The sequence below is a fragment of the Trachypithecus francoisi genome, unplaced genomic scaffold, assembly GCF_009764315.1.
Source record: "Trachypithecus francoisi isolate TF-2019V2 unplaced genomic scaffold, Tfra_2.0 Lachesis_group6, whole genome shotgun sequence".
In the NCBI taxonomy this organism is placed as follows: Eukaryota; Metazoa; Chordata; class Mammalia; order Primates; family Cercopithecidae; genus Trachypithecus; species Trachypithecus francoisi.
The window spans coordinates 110,126,884-110,152,313 of record NW_022681471.1 but is presented as its reverse complement, the minus strand read 5'-3'; positions in this window follow the sequence as shown (position 1 = coordinate 110,152,313).

The window sequence follows — 25,430 nt, the reverse complement described above, 5'->3', positions numbered from 1 at the left end:
TCAATAGCAAGAAAAAAAACAGTTAAAATATGAGCAAGGAGTCTGAATAGGCATTTCTCAAGAGAAATGGCCAGCAAATATATGAAAAAATGCCCAACATCACTAATCATTGTGGAAATGCAAATTAAAACCACTATCAGACATCATCTCACATCTTCCAAAATGGTTATTGTCAAAAAGGTGCTGGCAAGGATATGGAGAAAAGGGAACTTTTTTTTTTTTTTTTTTTGGAGATGGAATCTCGCTCTGTGGCCTGCAACCTCAGCTCAGCCTCCTGGGTTCAAGTGATTCTCCTGCCTCAGCCTCCCGAGTAGCTGGGACTACAGGCACATGCCACCATGCCCACCTAATCTTTGTATTTTTAGTAGAGACTAGGTTTCACCATGTTGGCCAGGGTGGTCTCGATCTCTTGACCTCGTGATCCGTCCTCCTCTGTCTCCCAAAGTGCTGGGATTACAGGCGTGAGCCACCGCGCCTGGCCCTGAAAAGGGAACTTTTATACCCTGTTGTTGGGAATGTAAATTAGTATAGTCATTATAAGAAACAGTATGGAGGTTCCTCACAAAACTAAAAATAGAATTACTACATGATACAGTAATCTCACTTCTGGTTATTTACTCAAAAGATTAGAAATCAGTTTGTGGAAGAGATGTCTGCACGTCCATGTTCATTGCAGCACTATTCACAATAGCCAAGTTATGGAAGCAACCTAAGTGTCCATTGCCAAACGAATGGATAAAGAAAATGTGTATATGCAATGGAATACTATTTGGCCTTTAAAAAGAAGGAAATTCTGCCATTCATGACAACATGGATGTAACTGGAGAACATTATGCTAAGTGAAATAAACCAGGCATGGAAAGACAAATACTGAATGTTCTCACTTACATATGAAATTTAAAAACGATCAAAATCATAAAAGCAGTGAGTAAAATAGTGGTTATAGAGGCTGGAGGAAGCGGGAATGATGGTCAAAGGACATAAAATCTCAGTTGCACTGCAGAAATACGTTTATTTTTGAGCTCTATTGCACAGCATGGTGAACATGGTTAATAATAGAGCATTGTGCATTTCAAAATTGCTAAGAGTGCATTTCCTTTTTTTATATATACTTTAAGTTCTAGGGTACGTGTGCATAACGTGCAGGTTTGTTACATATGTATACTTGTGCCATGTTGGTGTGCTGCACCCATCAACTCGTCAGCACCCATCAACTCGTCATTTACATCAGGTATAACTCCCAATGCAATCCCTCCCCCCTCCCCCCTCCCCGTAATAGGCCTCGGTGTGTGATGTTCCCCTTCCCAAGTCCAAGTGATCTCATTGTTCAGTTCTCACCTATGAGTGAGAACATGCAGTGTTTGGTTTTCTGTTCTTGCAATAGTTTGCTGAGAATGATGGTTTCCAGCTGCATCCATGTCCCTACAAAGGACACAAACTCATCCTTTTTTATGGCTGCATAGTATTCCGTGGTGTATATGTGTCACATTTTCTCAATCCAGTGTGTCACTGATGGACATTTGGGTTGATTCCAAGTCTTTGCTGTTGTGAATAGTGCCGCAATGAACATATGTGTGCGTGTGTCTTTATAGCAGCATGATTTATGATCTTACTGCAAGAAATATTAAATATTGGAGTGATGTATATATTAACTAGGTTGATTCAATTACACCACATTGTATTCACACATCATAACATCACTTTGTACCACATAAATATAAACAATTATAAATTGTCATTTACCATAAGATAATGAACTTTTTAATGTTAAAAAATTATGTTTATTTATCAATTCAAAAATATTATTGAGCAGAAACCATGTGGATCTCTCTGCTAAGTGAAAGAATACATTTATGATCCAGTGGATATGATGAATATGATTCTTGACTTCATTGAGTGGATTTACATACTTAAGGCGAAGACTGTCAACAATTAAAGAAACAAAGAAACAAGATACTTATACGGTCAATGCAATGTAATATATAAATTGTGTAGTGCTTATTGAATTCGGTGGCGTTTCTTAACTTGACACAGAATTAATCTAGTGGAGAATTTTCAAGGATTTTAATTTAGAGAGAAATTTATGTCAACTAAATTGTGCTCTTCACGTCTTTGATAAAACTTACTAATTTTTTTCTAAGCATAATTGATACGAAATGATATTTCACTGTGCTTGTAATTTGCATTTTATTGGGGTTTAATTTGCATTTCCTCAGTAACTAGTGTGTTTGAACATCTTTTCATATGTTTATTGGCTGTCTGAGTTCCCATTTTGTAAACTGTCCAATCTTGGAATTTGTACACAATTTTGTTTATGAACCTTTTTACATTTAAAAACTTTTTTGAATGTCAAATAACTTATATCCTCATCCTGCTCATATACATCAATTTCAACTTTGTTCACAATTCTTGAATCTTCAATAGACAAGTATTCAATAGACAAAAGGCATTTTAGTCTTTGAAACCTATACATTTTAGAAAATGTTGAATTTTAAAATTTAAATCAAAATTTGCCACATAGCAATTTTAACAATATATATGTATATATGTGCATAAATATATATAAAATAAAGTATATTTGGGGTAAACTTATTCACCACCAGGCCAATGTTTGCAATATTCTATATGCAACAAAACTTGCAAGGTTTAAGTTTAAGTTGTAGAAATTACGGAAAGACTTTTCTTTTAAACAGATATTCCATTATTTGGTTTTACTTTTACATTGCAGCTCTGCAAATCCCCCCATATGCCCTGTATTTCAATAAATTTTGCTATCCAATGGTCTTTTGTGCTGACGAATGAAATGAACTGTGTTCTATATCTAACTCAGCATGGTGCAGAACAGGGAATGTATGAATGACTCTTTAGATCATCATCATCTGGACCAATTTAAAGAGAAAATGCACTTTATGGTCAGAAGTACACATGATAACATTGGCCTTGAGAAGCTTTACAGAAATGTTTGGACTTTCTACATACCATGGAGTGGTGTTTTGAGCTAATCTATATATATTTAAAGTAATTGGGCAACTCCAAATTTGGTTTTCCGTATTTCCTTTTCTACTCCCAAGATCAGAGAAGAGTTGCAATATTCATGTAATGTGGCAGAGTAGCTGAGTGTTTTAGGACCATTCAGTAAATATTTTTAAATATATGTGTCTGTGTGGGTGTGTGCATGAGTGTGTGTGCGTGCGCGCACGTGTGTATATGTCATTAAGCAACAAACTATTTAAACTCCTCTTAGTCCAGTCTACTTTATTTAATAAAACTTTATTGAGTGGGGAAAGAGGCTGAATTCCACATTTAATTTGAATGTCTGGATAAAAAGGAAAAAATATATAACGCAGAGGATACGGAACAAAAGTCACCAAAGGGGAAATTTAGTCAAAGATGATCAAGAAGCTAAGTCCAAACCTACCCTATTCATCCCATACAACACAGATGAACATACAACATAAATTTTCGGGGAAGAATGAGATTGGAATTTGAGCTATTGTCTTTTATACCTCATGGCACAGTGACATCACTGTTAAACTCATGCTCTTTAAGAAGCACAATATTAGCTAAAATTGCAACTGATTACTGTGTAACTCAACATCAGTGGTTCTCAAATCTTGCTTTATTTTAGAACCACATAGGAGACTTAAAAATAAAAATACGGAAGCCGTACTATGTAGCAATGAAATAATATCCATCTGGTGTTTTGTTTTATGTACTAGCATTTTTCTAGTTTCCCAGGTGAGTATAGTATGGAGTTCAGACCTACTGCAATCTGAGTCTGTCAGGCTGAGCAAACCTGGACAAGGATATAACTACTTTAGCTATGTCTTTGCTGATGGATATTTTGTACACTTTCTGCACAAGCTACCTCCCAGGAGCAGTGCTTACTGGTGGCAGTAAAAAGATGTCTGCATGTCGCATACCTAGAGTGAATTACATTAGTTTAGAGCAGTGCTTCTCAAAGCTAGGTTTTAATAAGAATCATCTGAGAAGGTTGTTAAAAATACAATAAGTGGCCCACTCAGAACCCACTGAATAAAAATCTTTAGGAATCTCCAGGAAGGGAGCCCACAGCTTGAGTTTTTAACAAGTATCTTAGGTGAAACTTATGATGAGGGGTATTTGCTAGACACTGTCTGGTAAGAATCACTATTATGGATTAGGACCTTGGACTTTCAATATCTTGTATTTCCAAGAGGACATTCTGTTATCACATAGGAAGATGAATAAAGTCTACCCTCTTTAAAATATGGTGACTTTGATGTAATGCTAATACATACAGTCAAAAGGCAAACAGGATGCCATATTCTGATTAGGCTTTAACAATCTTTGCAAGCCTGAGATAACCAACATGATTAATTTCTTTTAGGGGAACTATTGAAAATTTTACTATAAGAAGTTACTACAAAAACAGTAACTGTAAAACTCCTAGAAGAAAACAGGAAAAAATGGACAGTACAGTGAGGGGTAAATGATTTCTTAGATTTGACCTCAAAATTGCAGGTAACAAAAGCAAAAATAGATAAAGGGGATTATATCAAACTAAAAAGCTTCTGCACAGCAATAGAAACAATTAACAGTGTGCAAAGACTATACATAAATTGGGAGAAAATATTTGCAAACTATACATCAAGTAAGGGATAAATATCCAAAATATATAAGGAGCTAAAATATCTCAATAGCAAGGAAAAAAACAATTAAAATATGAGCAAGGAGTCTGAATAGACATTTCTTAAAAAACATACAAATGGCCAGCAAATATATGAAAAAATGCTCAACATCACTAATTATTCTGGAAATGCAAATTAAAACTACAACCAGATAGATCGTAACACTTATGATTTGTTTACTGTCTGTACCAATTAAAAGTTAAAAACAACAGTGTCAGGATAACCCCACAATAGCCACATTTTTCTAATTGCTTAAAAATAAAATAGGGTGATTTGCATAGCCACACATCCGGAGACCTGTTTCCAATGCTAAAGACTTAAGTAAGTCTAATTTCAGATGAATATGTGACACCTGAGCTGTTGAGGAACTGCCGCTGAACATCCAGCTGGGAATCATCACTTGCATGGATAATTACATCTAGCCAATGGGCAGACTCACCTGGGGGGAGTTTTAAATGTACAGATCCCTGAAGATATGAGAGAATCAACAAAACTCAGCAACACAACAAGGAACTCAAATTAAGAAAGCAAAACTTGATATTACAAGTTCATTACAGAAAATTTTAAGTATATACATAATTAGAGAAACTAATATATTACAACCACTCCCCAAATAAACAATTGTGCACTTTTTGTTCTCCAAAATTTTAGGAGGTGAAAAAACTTAATTTCAGACACTGTATCTCTTTACATGCAAATATTGTGCATGCATAAATGATACAAATATTTTTATTTTTATTTTATTTATTTATTTTTTTTTTGAGACTGAGTCTCGCTCTGTCGCCCAGGCTGGAGTGCAGTGGCGCGATCTCAGCTCACTGCAAGCTCCGCCTCCCAAGTTCACGCCATTCTCCTGCCTCAGCCCCCAGAGTAGCTGGGACTATAGGCGCCCGCCAGCACGCCAGGCTAATATTTTTGTATTTTTAATAGATACAGGGTTTCACCGTGTTAGCCAGGATGGTCTCTATCTCCTGACCTCGTGATCCGCCCGCCTCGGCCTCCCAAAGTGCTGGAATTACAGTCGTGAGCCACCGCGCCCGGCCAAATATTTTTATTTTTAACATGACAATTATGCTATTTTTGTTTCTATCAGAATTTATATAATTTCTTAATGGCATGTAAAAACTAGACAATATTTCTAGTTATTTCACTCATTCTCTCAAAGATGATTTTTGCAGTTAGTTTTTTTTTTTTCTTCTTTTTAATTAGATTCCAAACATCTGCCTCTCATGTTTGGCTCTTTTGTCCTTTAAGTCTCTTTTATTTTATAAGAGCTCACCACTCCTACTTCTTCCCTTTGTCATTGATTTTTTGGAGAAACTAGCTCATGTGTCCTTACATATTTTTAGTTCTGTGCTTTCTTAATCATTTACCTTGTTCATTTATGCCATGTATTTCCTGTAAGCTCTGAGTTAAATCTAGAAGATAATTTGATTTAGGTTCAATTTTTAGAGCAATAATACTTCATTCCATCACATCATAAGGCACATGATGTCTTTTTGTGCCGGTTATAATGATGCTAAGATTGATCTTAATGGATTCAGGTGAAGAATGAAGGAAAAACTGTTGAGGATATATTCCACTCTAAATGTGGATTGCATTCCATTCCATTTCATTATAAAAATAAGTCAAATAATGGGTAGGGAAGAGATTTTTTGGACATTTATGATTCACCACCTTCCTCTTTAAAAGGAGACTTCCATATGAACAGTCAGAAAGCTCTACATCTGCCGTAATGAGACATGGGGGACCAGTGCTTGACTTCTGTTTGAATGAGCTTAAAGTATTTGTAATCACCAGATTTAGGTGGTTACATTGGGAATAGCCTAAAATCTTTGGGAGCATGAAATGTTCAAGTGTGTTCTGTGGACTAGATATGAGAAAAAGGATGAGTTTGTTTTGAGTCCTGTTCATTAATAGTATTAAATTACACCACTGAATAAAATGGGCAAGATGAGACTAAAAACTGTACTGTGCTCACATCCCGAGTTGAGCATGCAATATTCTGGTAACACATGAAGATGCAGACTGGATAGAAATGCAACTAGTGAAGATGACTTGCGGATGAGTAATATAGACATAATAAAGAGACACTTCTCAGAAATGTGGTTGTGATTGGGCTAGTAAAGAGATTGGAATAAAAGGAAGGGATTGAGAGACTATCCAACAAGGCCATATAGTGGGAAGCAGACACCATCATCAAGTAACTGGAAGTACTTTGAATACTTGGACCTTTGAAAAAAGTTGCAAGCAATCATTTGGAAGAGAGAGAAATCTACTTATATCAAAGGAATTGCAGGAATTATTCCTAATGATAGGGAGTTCCAAAGACTACAGGAAAGTTTCCCAGGAAAAAAAAAGAAGGTAAAGTTCAAAAGTAAGTGACCCCATGATAACCCTTTCAGATACATGCAAACTAGAAGTATTAACAGCCATAATTCTAAAAGGCTACACATTGGAATCACTCGGTCCATACCCCCGAATAATTAAAGCAGAATCTATGCTGGCAACCCAAGCATCAGTATTGTATCAGAGACTTCCAAGTGATTCCAATATGCAGTGAAGTTTGAGAACCACTGTAATAATGATATAATCAATTCAAACGAGAGTCAACTTTCAGTAAGGCAAAAATATGTTATAGTGATTTTAGAGTATGAAGTAGAAAGGGTACAGGAGGAATGTTGCAGTGGGAAACTGTTTCAGGGATCATAATGAGCATAAAAGCATTGGGATGACGGCAGGTTTAAGGCCTGAGTTTTGAAGTACCATAATCCTAGGTTCTAATCTTGGCTCTATGACCTTCAGCAGGTTACCTATCTTCTCTCAGATTCAATTTTCTCATTTATAGAATGGTTTTATTACTAGTACCTTTCTTTTTTATTTTATCTGTTTATTGTTTGTACCTTCTCACTGAAATATCAACTTCATGAGAATAGGATTCTTATTTGTCTTGCTCAAGATTGAATTCCCAGTGCCTAGAACAATGTATGGGCGCGTTGCAGATATTTGTGATATATTTGTTGAATGGATGAATGGAAATATGTTGTTTTAGTTTTTTACTATATTCTGGCCACTTTTTAAAAAGCACTCATATTAGTCCATTTTGTTTTGCTATAACAGAATACCTGAGACTGAGTAGTTTATATAAAAAAAGAGGTTTATTTAGCTCATGATTCTGGTGGTTGAAAATGTTAGGACTAGGCATCTACATCTGGCGAAGGCCTCAGACTGTTTAAATTCATGGAGGAAAGCAGAAGGGGAGCCAGCATGTACAGAGTTTACCTGGCGGGAGGTCATCCAAAACAGAAAAAACAACAAAAGTCAGACTCTTTTTGGAAGTCTACTTTCTCAGGAACTAATCCATTCCTGTGAGAATTCACTCCAGCAGGAAGGCATCAGAGGGAATTTATCTATTCATGAGAGATCTGCCCCAATGACCCAAACACCTCCCACTAAGACCCACCTTTCACCGCTGCCACATTGGGGATCAAATTTTAACATGTTTTGATGAGGACAAACAAACAATATCCAAACCATAGCAGCACTTTTCATCCATCATTTTATTTAATCCTTAACCACACAAGGTGGGTACTATGATTATTTCCAATTTTCAGAAGAGAATGAACCAGAGAACAGTTAATTACTAGATAGTGGAGATGGCATGATACAGGTATAGCATGTAACTAGCCTAGAAAATTCTCACTAAATGCTAGCTAATAATGAGAAAAGGATAAAAGCCATAGTGAAATTAAGTGCCCTCAAGTTTCAGAGGAACACAGTGTTAGGTTTAGCATGTGAAGTCATGTACATGAGAACTGGACACTGAGATATCAAAAGCAAGGTGTTTAGAAGTGTGCAACCTTTGTAGACTTTCCAGATAAAGCATGAGTAAAAGGGGGATGGTGTAGCAAGCCCTATAAACCAAGAAAGAGATTTTTACCCACCTTGGACTTTGGCCTTTCCAGATTTCAAGCTCTTGTATCTAAACTGTCAAATTTTGTATTTTATTATTATTGCATGGAAGGAAGGACTGAAGGAAGTGATAGTGTTTTGAGCCAAGAACTATAGTATTCTTGGGAAAAGCCTATCATGGGCACGTTTTTTCTGTTAATAGAAATACCAAGAACAAAAAATATGCTGCACAAAACTCGACTCTCAGTTCCCATAGATGTGATGTCACTTCTGGACACTTTTTTGCTTTACCATTACTAACCATAGGAGCAAAAATGCATTTATATATTCAGACTCATGTTGAATCTTGCCATTCTGTTGGGATTGTCAACAACAAAGAGAATTGCCTCTTAAGACATTTTCATGGGCAGAGTTTTTAAAGTGGTATATTTGTATTATTTTTAAAGTGTCAAACTTCATTGTAAATCACCAGCCTATTTTATTCTGAATTGCAGCATTTTTCCCTTGCACAGATACTGTGCACTTAAGTTGACAATTTAGTCAAATGATCTCCTTGCAGTTCATCCATGTAATCACAGCACAACAAATGACCATTAGAAGATCAGAGTTGAAATGTATGGGAATGCACAAGCAATCTCTGGACAGGATTAAAACCAAATTGCCTGCCAACTTGGTATCAATAGGGAGAGCTGTGTTTTACGCACTGTCCGGTAAACTACATGCCCTACTTAACAAAGGAAATACGTAAAACTAAATTAAAAATCACATTTCTACTCATGTAATTGCTGAGCTTCCATAAGGTTTCTATTTCTTGAAATAATGTAAGCAAAACAACAATGTAGATGAAATGAATAATTAATGCTATCAGAGCCTCATAGTATGTATTTAAAATTTAATCTACTAAAAGCAAGCATATTTTTCTAATGTGAATTTTTTATTAGCCTGTAAATAATATAACATAATTCCACCAAAGGATTCTTGCACATGCACATCATTTCTAAAGCTACATGTAAATATGCAGCTCTTTGAAATGAGGTTTGTTGAAACAGTTTCGTATATCAAAGCATAGCTACATATTCGGTGGCTGAAAAGGAATAGAGTAGATTCAATTGTCATTCCCAACTTTTTCCTCTCTCCCTGAAACTGAATTCTCCACACATTCCTTTTGCCCTGAAACTTGGTAGTGTCTATTAATCCAGTAGGTAGATTTTTCTTCTTTGTTCCATTGACTTTGAGCTTTACCATTTGAGTAGCTCTGGATTATGAATAGTTAGCAAATATAATGTGAGTGGAAGCTTTAACTGTGTTTGTGTGGTTTGGCTTGGCCTCTTGTCCTTCTATATGTACACCAAAAATAACTGTTCCTTTCCAATGAAAGACATGTGGGTAAACCTAGACCCAGCCCACAGTCTGAAACAAAGGTCCTCTGGTTGACCTGCCAACCTGTCGGTGAGAAAAAAAAAAAAAAAAGAAGAACATCTATTGTTGTAAGCAGTTGGAATTTAGTTGTTTTTGCAGTATTATTGTAGCAGAGAACTAAAGGATACAAGAAGAAATGAGGAAACTGATATGCAGAGCAAGAAAACGGCTTTTCTCAAGGCTACATAGCAAGTCGACAGACACTCAGATTTTAAACCTGGCTGTTCTATTTAATCCAAGTACTTTATTCCCTTGACCAATATATTATTTATGATAGAGAAATTTATTTTCTTATATAGGTGTGTGTATATGGCATCCACAAATTATAATCAACTTAATCATTTGGGAAGGAAGACAAGTCAAAATTTGAATGCCCATTCAAATAAACAGAGGAGGCTTTGAGTATACCAGAGCTCAGAAACTCTGGCTTTGAAATCCACATAATATTTTACCATCTATTTGCTCAGTGTTCTGCACCATGTTTTTTCTGAACCTTGGTTTAATTGCTAAAAAGATGTAACATAATTTTTTCAAGAGTCTACAAAAAAGATATTTTAAGTAATGGCTTAGTAAATGACTGGTGCATAGTATGTAATAAATGTTTTCTATTAAACATAACTTTAGGTTTTCAATATCCTAAGACATTATGTGAATTAAAATATTTTATTGCTAATTTGTAATTTTCACATTGTTGATGTCAGTATATCACAGTTGATGAAATCTTCCTCTCTAGAGCTTGTCCTCTAAGTCATGTATAGTCAACTTAAAAGTGAATTTGATAAAATTTTATATTCCCAAATATCCATCTATTGTTAACAGAGAGTGAAAATGTCTTTTAAAAAGCATCTTGTTCTCCTTTTTCCTTGTTGAAAATGCTTTGATACTACAAAATAATTGTATAGGATGGATAACAAAGAAATATACTATAAAAAACAAAATATTAATATAAAGAATTTTTTCCTTCTCAGCATTTTCAGAGTTTTGCATTCCTGGAATCAATAGTAGAAGTAGTAAAGTTGCGACTGTTATTTAATTTCTGAAAGGAAATTTTGCCTTGCTGACTGTAACTTAAATGTTATTAACTGAATATGTCACAAAAATATTTGCTTTTCATGGTCAATTAAGGTGATAAAACTCAGAATGCAACGCTTTCACAGGGAATCTTTTTTAAGAATTTAAAAAAGATTTTAAAAACAGTCTTCTACAGAGATGCAAATTGATATAACTTTTTAACTTGTAGCCTACAGTACAGATGTCTTCCTTAATGTTAAAGTAAAACTTATGAAATATCATTATTATGCTGAATATTTGGAGTCAATCAATATTAGTTTTAATCCACCTGAAAATTAGAAATGATAAATAGTGGCTGTTTTCCTAATAGGGTTTTTAGATATCCATAATTCCTCTCCAAAGCAAACCTAGGAGTGAATTGATGCTATTGGCCAGCCAACAAAAAGATTAGAGCAACTTAAGTCTTAAACCTATTATTATTAAGTATTTTATAGTTACATTTCCAAGCCAAGAGGTATGCAATCAGTGAAAGGGAGAAAAAAGAAAATGTAATGGTGCTTCTTATACTATTTATGGCCTGGCAGAAGAAAGTTAATTTGTCTAGTGCCCTTATGCCTTGAATAAACTCAAGTATTTCAGGTGGGTAGGCAATATATTCCAGTAGTATACTTATTTCCTGTAAGATAATGTAAACATAAATCTATTTTGAAGTCTCTTTGATTTTCACATTATTTTTCTTTTTCTTTTTTTTTTTTTTTTTGACAGGGTCTCACTCTGTCACCCAGTCACCCAGGCTGGAGTGCAGTGGCACGATCTGGGCTCACTGCAACCTCCACCTCCTGGACTCAAGTGATCCTCCCGCACCAGCCCCCCAAGTAACTGGGACTACAGGTGCCCACCACCACGCCCGGCTAATTTTTGTATTTTTAGTAGAGATGGGTTTTGCCATGTTAGCCAGGCTGGTCTTGAACTCCTGGCCTCAAGTGATCCACATGCCTCGGCTCCCAAAGTTCTGGGATTACAGGCATGAGCCTATTTTTCTTCATTAAATAACTCTAGCAAAAAATAATAGCATCTATAATTAATCAGAGGTAATTGTGAATACACTTATAGTAATTAGATTAATATATAAAATTATGCTGGATAATTGTTATACTTTATTGGTATACTTATTGGGGTATTTATCAATTTGATAAACATTCAACCATTTCCATGACTATAAGTAGCATCATGTGTTTCAGAAAAATAGTAGTTTTTGGCCGGGCGCAGTGGCTCACGCCTGTAATCCCAGCACTTTGGGAGGCGGAGGCTGGCAGATCACGAGGTCAGGAGATCGAGACCATCCTGGCTAACACGGTGAAATCCCGTCTCTACTACAAATACAAACAACAACAACAACAACAACAAAAATTAGCCGGGCGTGGTGGCGGGGGCCTGTAGTCTCAGCTACTCTGGAGGCTGAGGCAGGAGAATGGCATGAACTCGGGAGGCGGAGCTTGCGGTGAGCAGAGATCGCGCCACTGCACTCCAGCCTGGGCGACAGAGCGAGACTCTGTCTCAACAACAACAACAACAAAAAACAACTATTTGTTGTAAAAAAATAATATTTTTCTTTTTCTCCTGAGAAAAATCAAAGTCATATTCCCATGTTATTTATGTTTCTCTAAATGTTAGGATTGAAAAAAATAATTAAAAGATAATAAAAATAAGAACGGTGCTAAACATTGGAAATTAGAAAGATAAGCAATGTCTGCTGCTTAGAACAGGTCAAATCTTTGAAAGCATTTGGAAAATTCTTAGAGTCTTTCAAAGGTCTTACTTAAGTGCTTCAGTGTTTGCACTAAGCTTAAGCTAGTTTAATAAAACATGGAAACCTGCAAAATTATCAAAATGCTCCCTTTTTTCTCTATAATAATTTAGCAATCATTAAAATTATTTTTAAAAGTTACCTTACCCCAATTTTTAAGAGAACTATTTGAAGAAAAATTAATTTTGGCCAAAGGGTTATAGCTGAAATACTTTGAGAAATTGTTATTAAATTGGAAACTTTATTCTGGAAAGCCATATATAAATAGATATAGATGTATATAGGTATAGGTATATAAGCTTATGTCCATAGCTTATAACTTATGTCCTCCTCTCTGTCCTTGTCTCTTATCTTTTCCTGGCATAATGTACTGCTAGCCACATTAAAACAGTTGCAGTTCCTACATTTTTCATGCTGGTTAGTTCATATGTGTCTTCACACATGCTATTGGTTCTGCCTGGATCACTTTTGCTTTCCACTTTGATGATTCAATTCAAGAACCACATTTTCCAAGAAGCTGTCCTGCCCCTGATCCCCACTCAGGGTTGTGTACTCTCTTTTGTGCACTTATGGAATCCTATAGTCATTTTAAAGTAGTTTTCTCACACTATTATTGTTTTCCTGTCTATCTCTCCTCCAGGCAAGTACTGTTCAAACTTCTATGACTGTCTACTCTAAAACTTTAAAAATATATGAACATGCATTTCTAATAAATGTGTGCTTTCTGATATCTATGTTTGTATATATACTTCTTGCTAAATAAGTTTTTTGACAATATTTCACTCATATATATGCATACTACTACTAATCCTTATAATAAATTCTTCCAAGACTTGTTTTATAATAAACAGTGAAAATAGAAAGAAGTTTTAACATACCATTCCTTCAGTTCAGTGATTCAGTCTGGATCCTCCTGAGGTATAAGGGAATTTACTTTCAGACAATTCCTCTCAATAAAATGATTTATTTGAGAGAAGATGCTTTGTGAAAAATTCTTTGTAACTCCAGCACCTGTGTGTGATGCAGAGCAAATACACATCCCTCATTAAATGATATTCATGATAATTATAGGTTGATTTCAGGTAGCAGAATTAGAGGTTTCTAATACACAGACTGGGAATTACAGAAACAGATGGAACCCTAAGGGCCACTGAACACAATATCCTCATTGTACAGATGAGCAAACACATACTTAGGTCAAATGATTTACTCGGTATCACACAATTTGATTGGGAACTGGAGTAACTGATTGGGAACTGGAGTCTATGCTTTCATTCCAAGTCCCCATTCCAGCAGGATGTTCTTATAATGGTAGAGGAATGTGAGGATGGGGCATTTTCTACTACCTTTCCTCCTGCACTCCTAACTTGCATAAAATAGCTTTATATTTCAGAAATAGACCAAGTGCACTGGGAATAACCCCTTGAGTTAACTAGATTTTTCTCTTTCAACTGGTTATTCTGGTTCACTGAAGCTGCCAGTCTGATCTGGAAGCAATTGCAACCGACAGTCTCAAGCCCAACTTAGAATGTGGTAGTCTCTAGACAATTGCTGTCCAATAAACCTTTCTGAGATTATTTAAATGGTCAATATCTGCACTATCCAATACAGAATCTGTATTTAAATGTGACCAGAGCGACTGAGGAACAGATTTTTAAATTTTATTTAAATTTTAGTTAATTTAACTCTAAATAGCCAAATGGTATTGTGTGCTGTATTGATTAGTGAAGCTCTTGACTCAGAAAATAAAATGCCACATGTTAATGTAGAAAAAGCATTTTCATGAAAATGGTACATTTTCAATTTAGTGTCTGAAAAAATAAACAGTGTATTTTGAGACATCTTGAACAGTCAGCATCCAGGCAAAGATGTATTTGCCCATGGTGGTCTAGGCCTGAGAAAAGTAGTGAGTATATTATCTGTAAATTAGGATGACCAAGTGAAATTTTCTTTTTCATTTCAGGAAATATTTTTGAACAGTGCTTTTCAAACGTTAATGTGTGTATGAATCATCCAATGAGAGGGTCTTTTAAAAATACAGATTCTGATTCAGTGTCTGGGGTGAGGTCCGAGGTTCTACATTTCTGATGACTTCCAGGCAATGGTGATAGTGCTGATCTGTGGGCCACAGTTTAAGTAGCAAGAATTTAATCAAAATGTAAGACTGCAAGGAAAAAATAATAATAGTTGTGAACAAAGGGTAAATAAAGACATTCCAAAGTAATTGTGAACCATATAATACTGGATTTAGAAATGAATCCCACACAAATCCATATTGGATTATTTCCACAAACAAATAAATAACTCTGAATTTCCAGCACTATATACTCAAACTGCAACTTCAAATCCTTTGCCAAGTTATGTATCCTTGTGTCACTGTGGCCAGAAATATACTTTTGAAGCAACAAAGGGAATGGAACTTGATTGTTCCTAGAAAAGAATTAACTGAGACTCTCTGAAGGAAAATCTGCAAGAAGCACTTCAATGTAGAGATAACCAGAACCATGTCTTTGGGAACAGCATAAAGTGGAAATCAATGATTTACAGAGTATGAATGAAAATGGTGAGACTTCTTGCTCAAAATAACTTGAACATAGCGGCATGACATTTACTACATAAGTTATTCTGCAGACACATTTTGAGGAGAAAATAATCGAAACTTATTATTTCCAGGAGCAATCTGGTTACAGATAACCATGGATTTGATTGTTCCTATCAAGAATTTTAGAAAACAAAACTAAGTAATAGTTAACTAGCAAAGCTGGATAGAGGGGCTTGGACTGGGGCAGAACACAAGGGGATGGTCTAGACTCAAAAAAGTTCTGGTTGTATAGATTACAAGCAAGTTCAGAGTTGCCTTCATTCATGTTTACAACTGAGCCCACAAACACGTAATACAATTTTAGGAGATGCAGACACCACCTTCCATATATCCATAGTCATTTATGGAGACAAACATGGAGTTTGAAATCTTTGTATCCTACAAGGAGTGGGGAATCTGTTATGTTTTAAGAAACAAATAATCCATGGACTTAACGAATTTTATGCGTTAGTTTTAATGAGGGGCAATATCAACATTCAATGGTCTACATATTACTAGGAAAATTATTTGATGTTCCACAGTTACAGAATCATAGGTGGGAAATGAACAATGAGATCACTTGGAATCAGGAAGGGGAACATCACACACCAGGGCCTATCATGGGGAGCGGGGAGGGGGGAGGGATTGCACTGGGAGTTATACCTGATGTAAATGACGAGTTGATGGGTGCAGCACACCAACATGGCACAAGTATACATATGTAACAAACCTGCACGTTTTGCACATGTACCCTAGTACTTAAAGTATAATAATATAATAATTAATTAATTAATTAATTAAAAAAAGGATTGAATGAAAATAATTTAATTTGGAGATTAAAGACATAGTAATAAAAGATTGGGAAAATGAAACAGGAAAGGGAAGTTAGCCAGTAAAGTGTGATTATTAAGCAATTTACCAATGTGAGTGAATGAAGCTTATTTCTAATGAAGACACATATCTCATTGTTATCCCACTTGAGAGGCAAGGAAGTGGGAATATTTATACTGACTTCCATCAATCATTGATTGAGGGGTGTTCTTGGGAGCTAATAACTGATCATCATTTCTGGCCTGCTGCCTAGCTACAAACAAAGCCCGTGGGGCAAAAAAAATGTATAAATTCAGGAGTTGGGTGAATTTTGAAGTCCACAGACATGAACAGACATGGTAAGGGTAAGATGATACATACAGGTGGGGCACCACTATGTCTGCTACAAGTATTATTTTACAGAATCACTTTAGGGTTTAATTCAACTTGTTGAAGTTGAAAAAGAAGTCAAGCAAACACTTTTCTTTGCATCAGGTTCCTGAAATATTTTCTTAACCTTTCAGTGTAGAATCAGCACGTTTAATGCAAGTAAATCTATATCCTGCATTGATCTTAGATTTCCTATAGAGTACCCATTACAAAGAAAATGCCACTAAATCATGGTCTTTGCTTATGAAAAGGCACAGTCAATTTGAATTCTTTATTATGTTTTGTTCCAATAGCTTCGCTTGAAATTACTATCACTTTGTACATTAAATCTAACGTACAGCTCTAAGAGTCTTAGTATAGGCCCTAGTCTCTAGTCCCTTTCACACAAATCACTACATCTTCTTCATCCTCATTTTTTGTCAACTCAAACATCAGCTTCCCATTCCATTTCCATTGCCTTTAACCAAACTATTTTCTCCTCTGAATTAGTTGATTTGAACATTCTTCTTTTTCTGAAATCAGAGGCTTCACTGTTATTTGCTAAGGAATTACTTTACAATTCCATGATCTCCTCAGGTCATGAGGTTATGGGCATGATGACAGCAAAGAGCCTAGATGTCTAGGAAGAAGAATACTGAAGCTCTTAATGGAAATGTCAAGTGAAAAGGGACACATAGAGGAGAGCATGATGCCACTACTTTTCAAAAGGGTCAGGTAAATGATGCAATCGTGGACCACTTTCTGTATTACCTAAAGCTATAACAATACTTTCATTACACTATATATTATATCCATAATCCTGAGCTTTTGATTCAATAATTTTCAACAAAATAAATCTAGGTTTTCTCATTTTTATTGTTGTTTTCTTTATCCATGTGTATGTTTCTCTTCTCATGAAAAAATCATTTGATACATATATAGTATAAGATTTCTCAGGTACTGTTCTGTGTCTAATTCTACATCCCCATCTCCTGAAACTAGTCAGCAGAACTCATAAAAAAACATGTTGGCCCGGCCGGGCGCGGTGGCTCAAGCCTGTAATCCCAGCACTTTGGGAGGCCGAGACGGGCGGATCACGAGGTCAGGAGATCGAGACCATCCTGGCTAACACGGTGAAACCCCGTCTCTACTAAAAAATACAAAAAAACTAGCCGGGCGAGGTGGCGGGCGCCTGTAGTCCCAGCTACTCGGGAGGCTGAGGCAGGAGAATGGCGTGAACCCGGGAGGCGGAGCTTGTAGTGAGCTGAGATCCGGCCACTGCACTCCAGCCTGGGCGACAGAGCGAGACTCCGTCTCAAAAAAAAAAAAAAAAAAAAAAAAAAAAAAAACATGTTGGCCCTTGCTCAAACAAGGCCTCCATTTTCTGCACCACTACACAGACTGCTACTTCTCTTGCTAAGATATGACACTCCACACATCTCCACGAGAGAACTCTGGCCTTTTGGCATCGGTATTACCCATCACTTCCTGGCAGGGCCTTTTTTGACAGTAATATGTTGAGTAAACCACTTCCTCATTTGTGCTCTGGATCATGTTTTCTACTTATATTGTAGTAATTAGTTTACTAAATAGTATTTATTCATTTTCAATATTCATCTTCCCACTGGACTTTGAAGTCCCTAAGAGACAAAACTTAGACTTATTTTCTTTTATCGCCCAGAACCAGGAAACATCTGGAACATATTAAGAATGCAATAAATAGGGTTTATTGTTGAATCACTATTTTTCTTGATTGTTTCTTAGAATCTCTCATGTCTTTATGACTTTCTATATTGTAAAATTCACATAGAAATCACCACTTAAAATTTTTACTCTTCTTAACAAATAATCAAAGGGCATATTAAACTTTACCCGACCCTCCTTTGATTTCTTCTCTTTCAGATCAAAGAAAACTTTGCCACTTTATTTTTTATAAAACCAATGCTTACTTTCCTCACTTGAAAATGCTTCATAATTAGATATACTTACGGAACTTATTTATATAATAAGCATCATCATCCTTGTAAGTTACTATAAGACAGTAATTGTATCTCAGTGCTTTATACTCTCTTTTAGTAATTAAGGATGAAAGAAAGAGGAATGGCGTGTTCAAGGACGTGCTTAATAACATAATTATCATCGTCAACATAATCTTAATTCTCCTACATTTCCAATATTGTTTCACTGTTACTATGACTACTTATTAAGGTGAGATCATTGTGGCATAGCAGCAGAAACATCAAATAGCAGTCAAGATAAAAACAGTCCAACTCAGCACTTGCCCTTTGTTGTGTATCCTGAAATGTACCACTTAACTTCTCAGGCTTTTACTCTGCTTACAAATAAAAGAACTGCTAAAAATAATCTAGAAGCTTCATTCTAGTTCTAAATTATATCTGATTTTAGGATACAATGCACATTCCTTTGCCTTTTCTGATACTAATAGGTCTACATGCTGTACATATATGTCAAATAGGTGAATTTATAGAATAAGAACTTAAATTTCTATGATCTTAGAAAGAGTATGAAAATGAAGAAGACTGATTTTGCATGCTTACATGAGAAAGGTAAGCATCTAGGCATTAGGTCAAAGAAATGGGCGCCTGGAAGATGATGGCTTTTAATTTAGACGGGGCTTATGTATGTTGTGGCCTAGAGATGTCAATGATATCTTTATTTTAGTCATTCTTACTGTTAAGCCTATGTAAAAGCTGAGGTTAGGATCTAGATTCTTAAAAATGATAATAATTAATTAAAAATAATAAAGATAAATTCAAACAGAATGAAAAATTAGAAGCTTTTAGTAAGCAAAATAAAAAAAAAAGGAAAACAGATGCTGCTTTTCAAGCACCCATTAATGTGAAATAAGATAAACAATAACAAGCAAGTTTTTTCTTACAAAACAAGTACCATACAAGAAGTACATTAATTTACATGAGTGTGCTAACATTTATGATCATGAGGCTTTCAATTAAGGGAGCATAAAATAGTGGAATGCTTTGAGGTTAATGAGAAATCTAAAGGTGAAAAAAGAGATCTCATTACTTATTTCCTTTTATTCTAACATTAAAAATGGAAAAACATTTATAAATATTGTTTTTCATCTAAAGCTTATAGTTACCCATTTCAAACTTAACAGAGAGACCAGAGAAATTGAGTCTCAGATCTTAGTGAAGTTATAAAAAATTTAAAAAGACCTGGGATAGACTTTTACTTAACATAAAAAGGAATTTGAAGACTCTTCTAAAGTTGAAGGATCATGTATTATATTGTCACTTGATAAAAACAAAGACACCATACAGAATGATCCTGAATTTATGGAAGATATTCTGCAAATGTTTATTAATAGACCAGTAGATATTTCAGTAATATCTGAGAACACGACAAACCTAAATCAAGTTTTGTCAGTTCTTAAGCACATTGGAATTTACCTCAGTGTATCTCTCCTTAGTAATAATCCCAATTGTTATAATAAAATAAATTCAAATATGTGAACTCTCCCACCCTACATATTGTCTACTTGGTAATCTAGCAAGTAAATTATTACTTGAAAAACAAAGCTCAGGGAGTTCTTACGGACTCATGCTGTCACGGTCTCAGCCTATCCTACACTAATGTGAAGTTATCTTCTATAAGAAATGTCAATGAAATGTTTTCTAAACAAATGTATTTCTGATGTATCAAAGTCAACGTGTTCTCTTCCCATGGTGTCATAAATCTGATTAACTGTAACACCTGTAAAAAAATTGAAACAATTTTGAGAAAAAGGGTATTTGAAAACTATAAAAATAAGACAAAGCAGGGAAGTTTCTCCCTATTTAGTACCAGTAATTCAGCTGAATTGCAGTGGTCTCCTACCTGGTCTCTGTTCCTGCCTTGCTCCCACTACAGTGTCTTGTGAGACAGAGTGAACTTTTTTAAATGATCATATCACTCATCTTCAAAATCCAAAGGCTTCTGATTTCACTTTCAAGGCCCTTAATTATCTAGCCCCATGACCTCTCTTTCCTCCTCTACTTAGCTCTAGTCACATACTGGCTTTACTGTTACTTGAATACACAGACATTGTTCTGCCTCAGAACCTTTTACTTATTCTTCTCCTGTTTATATGCTCTTTCCCCAGTATCATCAGGCACAATTTTGTCTTCCTTCAGGCCTCTGCAAAACTAAAAACAACAACAACAAAGCAAGCTTTGTATCCTCTTCCTAACACATTTCATTCCCCTTTCTTGCTTTGTCTTTCTGCATTGTATATATCAAAGGCTGACATTTTATGTATTTTTAAAATGTATTCTCTCTACTACCCACTAGAATATAAGCTTCCTGTGGGCAGGGACTTTATCAGTTTGGATAATACTGCTTTTCCAGCCCCTAGAATGAAGTGTGGTACATAACAGACTTTCTGTAAATGTTCGCTGAAGGAAAGAATAAGGTTAGATGATACATAATGATAATAAATATGTCAATAAATATTACTCTCTGCTGGCCCTTTTGCCCTTAACGTAATGATTTTTCAATTGAACCAGTCTTTGACACATTCAATGTAACTAGATTACATATCCTAAAAGTTTCTTGTGAACTGCAAAGTATATATGTATATATTTTTTGTCCCTAAACATAAACTCAATTATCAATATATGTGCTTTTGAGACGGCAGCCTAGACAATCGGGTCTGGAGATGGCGCCAGAGAAGCTGAATTTGAGGTCTTAGTTTTATTTCTTCTTAGAAGTGTTCAGTTGGACAAGTCAACTGGCTTTTCTGAGTTTTAATTTCCTCATCTCTTAAGTCAGATCAATAGAAATAATTACTTTCTGGCTTACCTCACGGAATCATTGTGAAATTTAGGTAAACTAAAGCATTTAAATATATTGTATAAATGGACTGTTCCTGACGTTTGCAGGAATAAAGGAAAATACACATTTAAAATAAGAAAAAAATTAATTCTCCCTAATGCCAACAGGGAAACAGGCTTTTCTTTTCTCCCTTTTTTGAAAGCACATTTACTATAGAAAACTTGTAATTATGACTTTTTTCTCTGCCTGTTCGAAATGTACATAAATTTTTTCAAAAGCTAAATATGCCTCTTGCCAATTTGAAATCCAAAAATGTTTTTTCAAGGACCCAAGAGCCATCTCTTTGATACATTATCATTAAGGAATATAGCACCCCTATCTCCCAGTTTCCATGGGAAGGTAGAAACCTAACTTTGGCTCAGGCCTGGTTCTAAATTACAAAGCTAACTTCTGTCATAAAGATTTGAGAAATTTGTGTTTCCTTAAGATAAAGACAATTAGAAACACCAATGGTCAATCCAGTTACTAGGTGAATTTAAGATGAATTATGTGTGACAAAGAACACTGTGAAATCTTCTTGCTTGAGGACTAGCTATCACTTATGTTGAGAATAATAGGTTGTATCTCTTTGGACCTATAAAAGGGTAAGCTTTCTTTCCATTTTCACAATCTAAAGAGATTGCCCATGATGTGCATCAGATTCTGGTTTTATACTTGTTTAATAATAATAAAACTGTTTTCTTTCACTTCTAACTTTGTGGATAAGTTTTTTGACTTGGCAGGGCATTTTGTTTTTAATTATATTCTCCCAACACTGGTAAATGAAAATGTACATTAAAAACAGAACAAGGGACTTCCGGTTTCTGCTTGTGAAGTAGAGAACTAGAAAGGGCATTAATCCTCTCCCTTACCACAACAACAAAAGCTGAACAAACTACAAGTTTCAATTTTATTTGGATGCATAAGTGAGCTTCAGTCACAGGTCAACCAACTAGCTCAAAATCTAAAAAGAATTCAGGTGACAAATTGGTAAGGGACAAATGCGGACTGGCAAGACAGTGTAGAGCCCCTGGGGGTTACAGAGGGAGAATGCAAGCCCACTCTTAGAACCTAACCTTATTTGGCCAACCTGGGCTCCCCATCCCTTGCCCCAAACACACAGATTGGTAGAAGACCTGAGACAGCAAAACACATTGCCAAAAAAATGAAAAGACAAGCCACAGAGAGGACAAAAAATGTTTGTCAAACACTATCTGTCAATCACATATCTGTTCCCAGAATATATAAAACACTTTCAGAACTCATCAATGAGAAAATATACAACCCAATAAAAATATAGGCAAAAGGTTTTTCACTTTGTCAAACAAGATATATGGCCAGCAAAAAGCAAATAATATGATGCTTAACATCTATAGTCATTAGATAAATTCAAATCAAAACCATAATGAAATACTAACACATATTTAGCAAAATGGCTAAAAACTCAGCTGCTGGCAAGCATGTAGAGCAATTGGAACATACCCTGAACAATGGTACCATCACTGTGGAAAGCGGAAGCAGTTTGCTAGTTTCTTATAAAGGTAAACATACATATACATGTAACCCAGAAATTCCACTTTTCCCCTAAAAAGAGAAAACTTGTATTCACACAAATACCTCTATGTGAATGTGTATAGCAGCTTTATTCATAACCACCAAACACTGGAAACAGCCCAAATGTCCTTCAATCAGTGAGTGGATAAACAAACTATAGTATATCTTTACAGTGGAACACTATTCAGCAATAACACTGATTAAAAAACAAACTATTAATACAAGTAACAACATGGATAAATCTCGAATACATCTGGCCAACTGAAAGAAAACAGATCAAAAGGCCTCTATTTATGTGCCATATAAATGTCATATAACAATTTCTTTGACATTCTAGAAAAGGCAAAGCTATAGAAATGGAAAATAGTTCAATGGTTACTAGGTGCTAGGGGTGGGGGAAAGAACGGACTACAAAAGAAAAGCATGATGAAAGTTTTTGAGTTGACGGAACAGTTCTGTATCATGACTTTGATCATAGATACAAGACTTTGTGTATTTGTAAAACCTCATAAAATTGTACACTACAAAGAATGAATTCTACTGTATGTAACAAAAAATTTTTAAAGAATAAAACAATTTTATAATTTGTCATCAGTTACTATTAAATCTTAACTATGACACATTGTATCATATAACAGTTTCAAATTTATTAAGCATAGCTTATTTGTTTTAGTGTATCAACAGCGGATCAACAAAAGCCAAAATATTTTCAAACTGAGGATATAAATGAAAAAGAACATAAAAGGTACTTTGTAACCACATTATTAGATCTGTCCATTGAAAGAAGGTAGTATTATATTTGAAATATCAGGCTTACCTCCAGTCTCTGTAAGCTAGGAAAAGGATAGCAGTGACTGAAAAAGCTTGGGTCAGAAGGCACAGAAATAGTTCAGGGTTGTGGGTATGCATTGCAAAGACAGATTAGTCAGAGTTGACTGGCAGAGTTAAAGGAAAGAAATTGTAAGTTCTCTGCATGGCACAGAGATTTTAAATAAAAAGGAACAAATTGATTCTCTCAATTCTTAATATGTGGGGGAGGCATAAAAAATGAAATAATATTGTAAGAGTTTATAATAGAATTAAATATAACTACAGCCTAGATACAAAAAAAACCTTGTTATGACAGGGATAATAGAACCCTGAACTGGACAGTGGACATCAGGCATCTGAAAACAGTCTTTAATAAGAAAAAAGTTTTTGGTGAAAAATTCTTTGTTCCTCCCACCGTCAGCTCAGCCTTCAGTTATTATCTTTTCTGAAAAAAACAAGTCCTACCTTGTCTGATTGTTTAATTAGCAAATATCCCATAGATACCTTCCATGAGTCAGACTCAGTTTTAGATTCAGGGGATACAATGATGAATAAGAAAGGCAAAGTTCTTTCCCTCATGGAGTTCACTTAACTAGAAGAGAAGTCCAATTATAGACAAGTGAATGTATAAATACAATTAGATACTTTAGAGTGTTATGTATAAAGTTGTAAGTAGAACTTTAAATTGCTGCATACAAAATGCCTAACAGAGAGTCAAAAGTTAGTGATCGTCCAAGAATATTGGTTCTTCTTTTCCTTCCACCCACTCTCCTTCTCTCTCTTTTTTCCTATATCCCACTGCTGCCCTTTATTTTCTCTTTATTTTCATTTTCTTTATTTTCTTGCTTGTGTATAGTTTCTACTGTGCCGACCCCTCTTCATCTTCCCAAATTAGATTATTCTATTGTGATTTTCACTTTGGGGAATGACTACCCTAGTCGAATCCGAATGCTGCAATGCCAGCACTTGGAAGAGCCTTTTTAGTTGTGGGTTTGAATTTCAGTGGACTGCCGCCGCTTCATACATTTATTATCAACCTCTATTATTATTAATTTAATGCTATTCTCTTTTTTTTTTTTTTTTTTTTTTTTTTTTTTTTTTTGAGGCGGAGTCTCGCTCTGTCGCCCAGGGTGGAGTGCAGTGGCCGGATCTCAGCTCACTGCAAGCTCCGCCTCCGGGTTCACGCCATTCTCCTGCCTCAGCCTCCCAAGTAGCTGGGACTACAGGCGCCCGCCATCTCGCCCGGCTAGTTTTTTTGTATTTTTAGTAGAGACGGGGTTTCACCGTGTTAGCCAGGATGGTCTCGACCTCCTGACCTCGCGATCCGCCCGTCTCGGCCTCCCAAAGTGCTGGGATTACAGGCTTGAGCCACCGCGCCCGGCCATAATTTAATGCTATTCTCAGTGATAAGAATCTATGTGTGGCCTCAGAAATTCTAACATGAACAATTCAGGATCAATGACTTCCTACCCTGAGGGCCACTGAAATATCTTTCTCTATTCAAGTCTGTAGCTGTTCTCTGGAAAAGCAGCAAATGATTTTATTCCCCCTCTTCACATCTCAGTTGCATTTTCGTCTTTTCTCAAACAGAGAATTTCTTGGATTAAAAGAGTCCAAGAAGCAAGAATGCAGGTTATAGTAGTTTTCCTTTCCC